The sequence below is a fragment of the Papio anubis genome, chromosome 10, assembly GCF_008728515.1.
Source record: "Papio anubis isolate 15944 chromosome 10, Panubis1.0, whole genome shotgun sequence".
In the NCBI taxonomy this organism is placed as follows: Eukaryota; Metazoa; Chordata; class Mammalia; order Primates; family Cercopithecidae; genus Papio; species Papio anubis.
In genome coordinates this window covers 64,596,890-64,605,830 of record NC_044985.1, presented here as the reverse complement: position 1 = coordinate 64,605,830, position 8,941 = coordinate 64,596,890, and positions in this window count along the sequence as shown.

Below are 8,941 nucleotides of genomic sequence, written 5' to 3'. Positions count from 1 at the left end.
TTCGGTAAACAGTATCTGAGTGACTCTGACCTACCCAACAGCCAATTAACTGCCAAGGAGGAACATGGGTATAGGGAGGATTTGTCTTTAAGTATCAGTTCCTATTAAATAAGACAAACATCTACTTGTCTGCCTAGAAAAGGAGCGATATTCTAAATTGGTGGTTTCAGATGTAGTTTCAGGTGCTATGGAATTCAGAGGTACCTCAAGCAAGGATACCAGGGTGAATGGAATAGACAGAACAGATGCAATTCTGGGCCATCTATCCCAGGTTTACCCAGAGCAGTCTCACTTGCATCTGTTTTATTAATTGGGGTTCTTTGTAAGTTTTGTTTTTAAAAATGGTTCAACTAATTTTTTTAGAGTAAAAAGAAACTCTAAAGGAACATAGGTTATTTTAGCTCTTGTTTTTGTAAATACACAGATTCATGCATGCAGTGAAGGCATGCTTGGAATACAGTGGTTAGGAATACAGGTGTTGGAATCAATGGACCTAGATGAAAATTCTAGCTCTAAAACTTGAGTTGTGTAATACTGAACCTGTTTATTTCAACTCTTAGTGACAGCCTGACCTTGCACCTCTCCAGTGGGGATAATAACTGCCTACTTTCTCACAGGGGTTTTGTGAGGACTAAAGTATATCTTACCAGTAAAACTTAGTCCATTTAAATTTAAGAACAAGATAAGGTTACATGCCTCTCAGCTTGTGTTGCATATTGGGTTGGAGATTGTATTAGTCTGTTTTCAGACTGCTAATAAAGACATACCTGAGACTGGGCAATTTACAAAAGAAAGAGGTTTAATGGACTTATGGTTCCATTTGGCTGGGGAAGCCTCACAATTATGGCAGAAGGCAAGGAGGAGCAAGTCATGTCTTACATGGATGGTAGCAGGCAAAGAGAGAGTTTGTGCAGGGAGACTCCTCTTTATAAAACCACCAGATCTCATGAAACTTATTAACTATCATGAGAACAGCATGGGAAAGACCTGCCCCAATTATTCAGTTACCTCCCACTGGGTCCCTCCCACAACATGTGTGAATTCAAGATGAGATTTGGGTGGGGACACAGCCAAACCATATTATTCTGCCCCTGATCCCTCCCAAATCTCATGTCCTCACATTTCAAAACTAATCATGCCTTCTCACCAGTCCCCCAAAGTCTTAATTCATTTCAGCATTAACTCAAAAGTCCACAGTCCAGTGTCTCACCTGAGACAAGGCAAGGCCTTTCTGCTTATAAGCCTGTAAAGTCGAAAGCAAGTTAGTTACTTCCTAGATACAATTGGGGTACAGTCATTGGCTAAATACAGCCATTTCAAATGGGAGAAATTGGCAAAAACAAAGGAGCTGTAGGCCCCATGCAAGTCCAAAACTGAGCAGGGCAGTCAAATCTTAAAGCTCCAAAATGATCTCCTTTGACTCCGTGTCTCACATCCAGGTCACGCTGATGCAAGAGGTGGATTCCCATGGTCTTTGGCAGCTCCGCCCCTGTGACTTTGCAGGGTACAGCCCCCCTCCCGACTGCTTTCATGAACTGGCATTGAATACCTGCGGCTTTTCCAAGTGCGCAGTGCAGGCTGTCAGTGGATCTACCATTCTGGTGTCTGGAGGACAGTGGCCCTCTTCTCACAGCTCCACCAGGCAGTGCCCCAGTAGGAACTCTTTGTGGGGTCTCTGACCCCACATTTCCTTTCTGCACTGCCCTAGCAGAGGTTCTCCATAAGGGCCCCGCCCCTGCAGCAACTTTCTGCTTGGGCATCCAGGTGTTTCCATACATCTTCTGAAATGCAGGTGGAGGTTTTCAAACCTCACTTCTTGACTTCTGTGCACCTATTTGTTTGTGCATATCATTTGTTTCACTAATGATAGGTATGTGATTAAGGTGACTTCCTTTCCTTCTTCCTTTCTAAAAGCCCAGACAAATGCCTGTTTGACATCGACTGGCCCCGGTAAGTAATCAATATATAACCAGAAATAGGGTTTAACTTGGCCAGAATTTGGTGACACTATAAAATGTCATATCCTGCTTGTGAGAGTGCAAATTGGTTCAACTTTTTGGAAGATCATTTGGTAATGTATCAAGAGACTTAAAAAGGCATAGCAATTTGACTTTGTGTTCACATCTGATCACCACTTTTGGGTAAAGTGGCTTTATGTATAGAAGTGTTTATCACAGTAAAATTATAAAAGAAAAATGGAAATAACTTAATTATTAAGTTATTGAAACATAACCTAATATATGGTTATGGCAAAGATAGGGTAAAAAAAGCAGAGCTTGAAACAGTATATATAGTGTGACCTGAATTTCAAAATTATTAGTACAGTAAGACCGAACATTTAAAAATTACTGAATGGAAACTTAACTATGCAACGGTCACATCCGTATAAAGAGATTGCATCCTTCTAAGCAAATCATGTACACATATCTGGTTAATTCTTTTGAATAAATTCCAAAACATGTAAATGATGCAGTATGAGGTATATTGCCATTTTTATTTTTTAAGTGTTTTATGTCACATTTTCAAATAGTCATCCAGAAGCATTATATCAATTTACATATTTCCATGTAGGCAAGCCAATTACTACTTATGTGTACCTGTCCTACAAGTTCTTCTTTATATTTTTTTATTTTCAAAATTATCTACCTTAAATGTGAATGTTTTAAAAATAAAAAATACTTACATATATGAAAAATGACTATAAATGTATATTGGAAATGCAGACCAAATAAGTTGGAATATCACTTCCCTCAGCAGTCATTGCTGGGAGTTTCCTGGAACCAGCATAAGACCCACATATCAACCAAATGTCTGTCTACCTACCTTTCTTTCTTTAAGTGGTACTTGTTTCTACTTACCTGTCTCACCATCCATCTCATGTTAAAAATGCCAAAAATGGGGCTCCCAACCTAGTTCCTCTATCCTCTTCATTTCTATCAGTGGTACTATCTTTCTGTCCCACTTGAAATCTTGGTACCATCTTTGATTTCTTCTTCCTTGCCCACCACGTGCAGTTGCTAAGTCAGAACATTTCTTAAACCTTTCCTCTGTCCTTTCTTTGCCATTTCCATATTCTCACCCTAGCACAGGTTTTTATTACCTCTTTTATACAACAGATATGTATTGTGGACCTACCCTGAACAAGGCATTATACTATGGCAATACAGGATAAATGCTGTCTCTCCTTCATAGAATTTATAGTCTAACAAGGCAGACAGAGAGTAAATGACAAATTGTAAAATTAATCATACAACTATAATTGTGGTAGTTTCACAGATGAAAGAAAAGTTATAACAGCAAACAACTAGAGAGGCAGATCTAGTCTGGAGGGCTCAAGTGAAGATTTCTTGATGAAGTGCTATTTACCTTGGGCTCTGAAGCAGTGCGTTAACTAAGTGAAGCGGAGAGAAAGCAAACTAGGCATAAAGGAACAATGTGCTGAAAGAAACCCAGGAGGAAAGGACCTGGGGCGTTTATGATGCTGAGTCAAAGCCAGTTTGGGTGGAGGGCAGAGAATGGACTGCCCTGAGGCTGGCAAGGTAGGTGGCCAGATCATGTAGCTCTTTGTAAACTATGTACTAGATTATAGCCCTCAAACAGCTTAAAATTAGCCTCTGTGCCTCCAGGTTAGAGCCCCTTCAGTCACTATTACCCATAACAACTAAGACACATTTATTTAAAAGACCTGTTGGAACATGTCAGCTTCCTGACTAAAGGAAAACAGAAAAACCATTAACAACACACAAAAAATCTTTACTTAGTGGCTTATCATTGGCAGTGGACTCAAGTAGACTCCCTGGGCTTTGGTATGGGATGAACTGTGTCTCCCCAACCTTCATATGTTGAAATTCTAATCCCTAATTCCCCAGAATGTGACCATATTTGAAAATAAAGTTGTCGTAGGTGTGATTAGTTAAGATGACGCCATGCTGGAGTAAGGTGGACAGCAAACCCAGTATGACTGGTACCCTGATAAAAAGCAAAATTTTGGACACATACAGAGAAACACAGACACACACACACACACACACACAAACACACACACACACACACACACACACGGGGAGGGGAGGAGGAAGGGAGAATGCCATTAAGACTGGAGCTGTGCTGCCACAGGCCAAGGAACTAGCAACAGCTAGGAAGCCTGGAACAGATCCTTCTTCACCTTAAACATTCCTCTCTGCCCATCATAACATCCCTTTCCCAGGGGTCTCAGAGCTTTGGAAAACTAAAAATCAATCTCTGTAAAAAAGAATTAAAGAATTTAAGCCTGAGATGTATATATATTAAAGGGTGTTCCATAAAAAACCCATAATTTTAAAAATAATGAATATGTGCCTTTCTTATTATAGGTCTAGTTTTGCTATTACATACAAATGAAAAAATGAAGCTAATAGCATGAAATTGGCTTTAAACTGGATAGGAAATTTCTGCCATGGTTCAGACGTGGATAATAATCTATTCTTTGCTGGTTTTTCAAGCTATAAGATGTAAAATTTTGTCTTCCTAAACAAATTAATATTTATTCATTAAAGCATTGACAGAGGTAGAAGTTTAAATTTTCATGGTTATATTAACTGTTAGTTTATTTTAAGGAATTACTGTTAGTTTATTTTAAGGAATTACATTGAACCACCTAGAGACATATGTTAGTTTATAAGTTGAGTATGGTTAACTCAATAATTAAAAGAACATTATTTCCCTTTTAGTTAAGAAGAAAAATCAAATGATGTCCGTGGTAATAGTTAAATAGAGTAGACAATATCTATAGCAAGTGACTATTTTCCTTTGTTATATTTTGGTGATGAGGAATCTGAATTATGTTGAGAACTAGGGCATTAACCTGACACTAATTCCAAAATAAGCATAGAAATAACCATTTTAATAACTATTAGATGGGTTGTGCCCACAATATGCTGTCTCAAAAGCCACCTCTACATAACGTTAATTCGTTTTAAACATTGAGTTTTAGTATTATTTTAAGGGCTTTCCTCTTTGTTATTTGATTTCATCATCTTAATGTCTGTGCAATTTTACCTGTAATATTCTGCGATGTTTTTCTGTTTGAAATATATTTGAAACACAGAGAATATGTTTCTGGTACGCAGCCAGTAAGATGGCCCCCATGACCCTCACCTCCTGATATTCACACCTTTTATGTCACTTCCCCTTGAGTATATGGTTGCCTCAGTGGCTCAGTTCTAACAAATAACAGTGTGACAGAAGCAATGTTATATTCCTTTTGATATTAGGTTCAAAAAAGACTGCAGCTTCTCTCTTAAGTACCCTTGCTCATTCTCTCTTGTTCTTTCTTAAATCTTGCCCTCTCTTAAGTTGATCTTGGGAAACCCAGCCACCGTATTATAGGCAGTCCTGTGAAAAGGCACATGTGATCGATTTCGGAAGTAGAGCTTCTGAGGCTTGCCAACAGCCACGTGACTGAGCTCAAAAGTGGATACTTCAGAGACTCCAGCCCTGGCTGATAGCAGAACTGCAACCCCATGAATGACTCTGAGCCGGAACCATCCAGCTAAGTAACACCCAGATTCCTGAGCCACAGAAACTATTTGAGGTAATAAATATTTGTTGTTTCCAGCCACTAAATTTTGTGGTAATTTCTTACATAGTAATAAATATTAGAACATTGAGTACCTTGGCTTTCTTTCTGTCGTAAAATTTATCCAACCACATTTTGGGGATTGAGTATGCGGCTGCTATGTTAAGTTTGGCCTTAAGTGGGGAAATATATCATTATATCTTATTTTCAGTGGAGATTTCCATAATTAACCTGAGTAGACTACAATGCCCCATTGTGTTCTGTGTGGTGTGTGTAAATTTATTTCAAAGATCTTGATGAAATTCCTGATAATGCAAATAAAAGAAAAGAAAAAAGAAAAGTGAAAAAGTCAGCAATTTAGTATTTGTTAGGTGACATATCCTGGCACTATGCTTACATGCTTATATATTAAAGTATCAAGAACTGCCATATGTTTGGAATCTATTATATGGTTCATTCACCCCTTCATTCATTGAATTTCTCATTAATCCCTTTAGAAAGCATCTGTTGAGCCCTTATTATGACCAGGCATTTTACCAGGTCATACCAGGTATAATAGACATATCAAGTCGAATCTTACTAATTCTGCCCTCTAGAAACTTAAGGTCTAATAAGGTAGACAAACCAATAATTATTACAATAGAGGGCAATAATTGACGGAAATAGCAGTTGGCCCTGGATACTACTAGCACAAAGAAGAGGCTTTGGAAGGAAAAGCTACCTTTAGAAGTCATGCCTGATGTTGAAGGATAAATAGAATTTAGTCAAGTAAAGGAAAACACGAGGAAATTGTTAATATTTCAAGCAAAAGCAAGATATGTGTCAAAGCACAAAGTACAGATAGAGTTTAAAACTTTCAATTTTGTGTGAATAAACTTGATGCCGGCCCTCTTGGTGCTAACACTTCAGTGATGGAGGAAAAAATGAACAAATGAATGCGAGATTACAAATTGTGGTAAAGTTGAGTAAAGGGGAAAAACAGAACACCAAGAAACAGTAAAGGGATTTATATGTAATAGTATTGTTTGTGGAAATGATTTTCATTTTAGACATATTTTTAGGTACATATGGGGTAGTCCCTTGGAAAAGTCCCAGCACAATTATAGAACGTGAAACTTGAAGAACAAGGTGGCACTGGAGCTAAAGATTTGGACTTCATCACACATTGGTGTTAGTTAAAGCCATGGAAATGTGTAAGGTTATCAGATTGTCAATTATGCTGGGCAGAGTGCTTTCTGAAGTAGATTTTCAAAGCATCTTTGTGGGTTAATTCTATTCTGAGAATCTGTTACTTTTTTACTTCAATACAAGGTTTAAAAATAATTTCGAGTAATTTTCCTTAAGTCATAATATTAGCAACCACCAAAGTTGTTACTTTGGAGAATAGTGTGCTTTTAGAAGTTCCATTTGGTAAGTCTGTGAGTCTGTGAGGCAGTTAGTTAAGCTTAATGCTTAAAAACCCCTGAATACTGGGATCGCTAACTGGTTCCACGCATAGGCTTCAGCTCTTACTGTGTGACCATAAGTTAGTTACTTAAAATCTTTCATCTCAGTTTGCTTTTGGTGAGCCTTTACATGTATAGTAAGAAAAATATGAGAAAATGGAGGCAAAGCCTGTGACACATTGCAAATGCTCAACTAGAAAATGGTAGCTCCTCAGAATATTATTATGATTCTTTTTACTATGAGTATCAGTAATAATGGCAGCAGTAGCCAGTCATAGTAGTAGTAAATGCTTTTCCTGTGAGAACATTCTGAAAAACTGGGATAGCTTGGGCTATAAAATTATTAATACTTGGATATTTTTCCAATTAGTGTTGCTGTTCCTCATATAAACATAAAAAAGATATTTGTTTCCTTTCTGTGTTTGAGGTGGGAACATGGGGTTAAAAAAAATGGAATGTGGAAACACCAAGAAATAAAATCAGGCAACTGAAGATATGTCTTCTGCCATGGAAGCTCAGAATTTTAGGATCTTTCAAGATACTCATTTGCTCCTGGGACTTCAGATGCTTGGTATTGCTAAGAAATGTGATCATTTCCCATTTCAAGTAAATATGGAAATCAGTATTCTTTACTGCAATATTACACTATTTTTAATATAGAAATGTTATTAAATTTTCTGAATTATTTGGACTCAATGTGTGTGAGCTGAAGAGGTGACAGAAATTCATGTCTATCTTTACCCCTTCATTCTGTTTAAACATTTTTATCCTAGCATATATGAATAGTAGTTTTATAATTTAAAAAACAGTTAGTTTAAAAAATTAAACTCCACATGGAAAATATGAAACAAACACAAGCATTTAGATTACACTAAACAACACATGACTCTAGTAGAATCCTGGAAATGTTATCTGATAAAGAATATAAAATAATATCCTCACTTCCCTCCCTCCTTTTAAAAATAGGAGTAAAGTGTTTTAAAATCTGGTGTATCATTAATATTATTTCCAGGTGTTAGCTAGCTATTTATAGATGAGTTCATTTTAAAATAGGTTAGTCCCCGCCAGGCGCGGTGGCTCAAGCCTGTAATCCCAGCACTTTGGGAGGCCGAGACGGGCAGATCACGAGGTCAGGAGATCGAGACCATCCTGGCTAAAACGGTGAAACCCCGTCTCTACTAAAAAATACAAAAAACTAGCCGGGTGAGGCGGCGGGCGCCTGTAGTCCCAGCTACTCGGGAGGCTGAGGCAGGAGAATGGCGTGAACCTGGGAGGCGGAGCTTGCAGTGAGCTGAGATCTGGCCACTGCACTCCAGCCTGGGCAACAGAGCAAGACTCTGTCTCAAAAAAAATAAAATAAAATAAAATAAAATAGGTTAGTCCCCATGAATGGCAGACAAGGATAGATGCCTGACAAGACTGAGTCTTCTGGTGTCATACTTTAAGGACCTCTTTCTGTAGAACTTCCTTCCAGCCATGAGTCTAGGAATTTCTGAATTTACACAAAACCCATCCCTTAAAACTAGAGCCAAGAATTAATTTTATTTCCATTATGATGTAGATTGCAGTAAATGATTTGTATAGCATGTATAAGTCTTTAAAACATTTTTACATATATTATCTTATTCTCCTTTCGTAATAACCCTGTGAAACTGGCAAAATAGGCAAGATTGTATCTCTCAGACCATTTTCTAATGGTATGGTGCACCTTTCTATACAAGGTTTTGTTAGTTACACATACCTATCATTAGTGAAACAAAGTTTAGGGTAAACAGACTTAAATCCATGTAAAACATATTTGAGTCTGTTTACACTTAGTTACTTTGAATTGCATGTAAGTATAGCCTAAGTGTAGAACCAACATCTCTCCTATAAATGTCTTGTTACACTTCCCTTTTAGTTTTTTCCTAAAGAACTGTTTAGTTTTTGATTGAGGCAT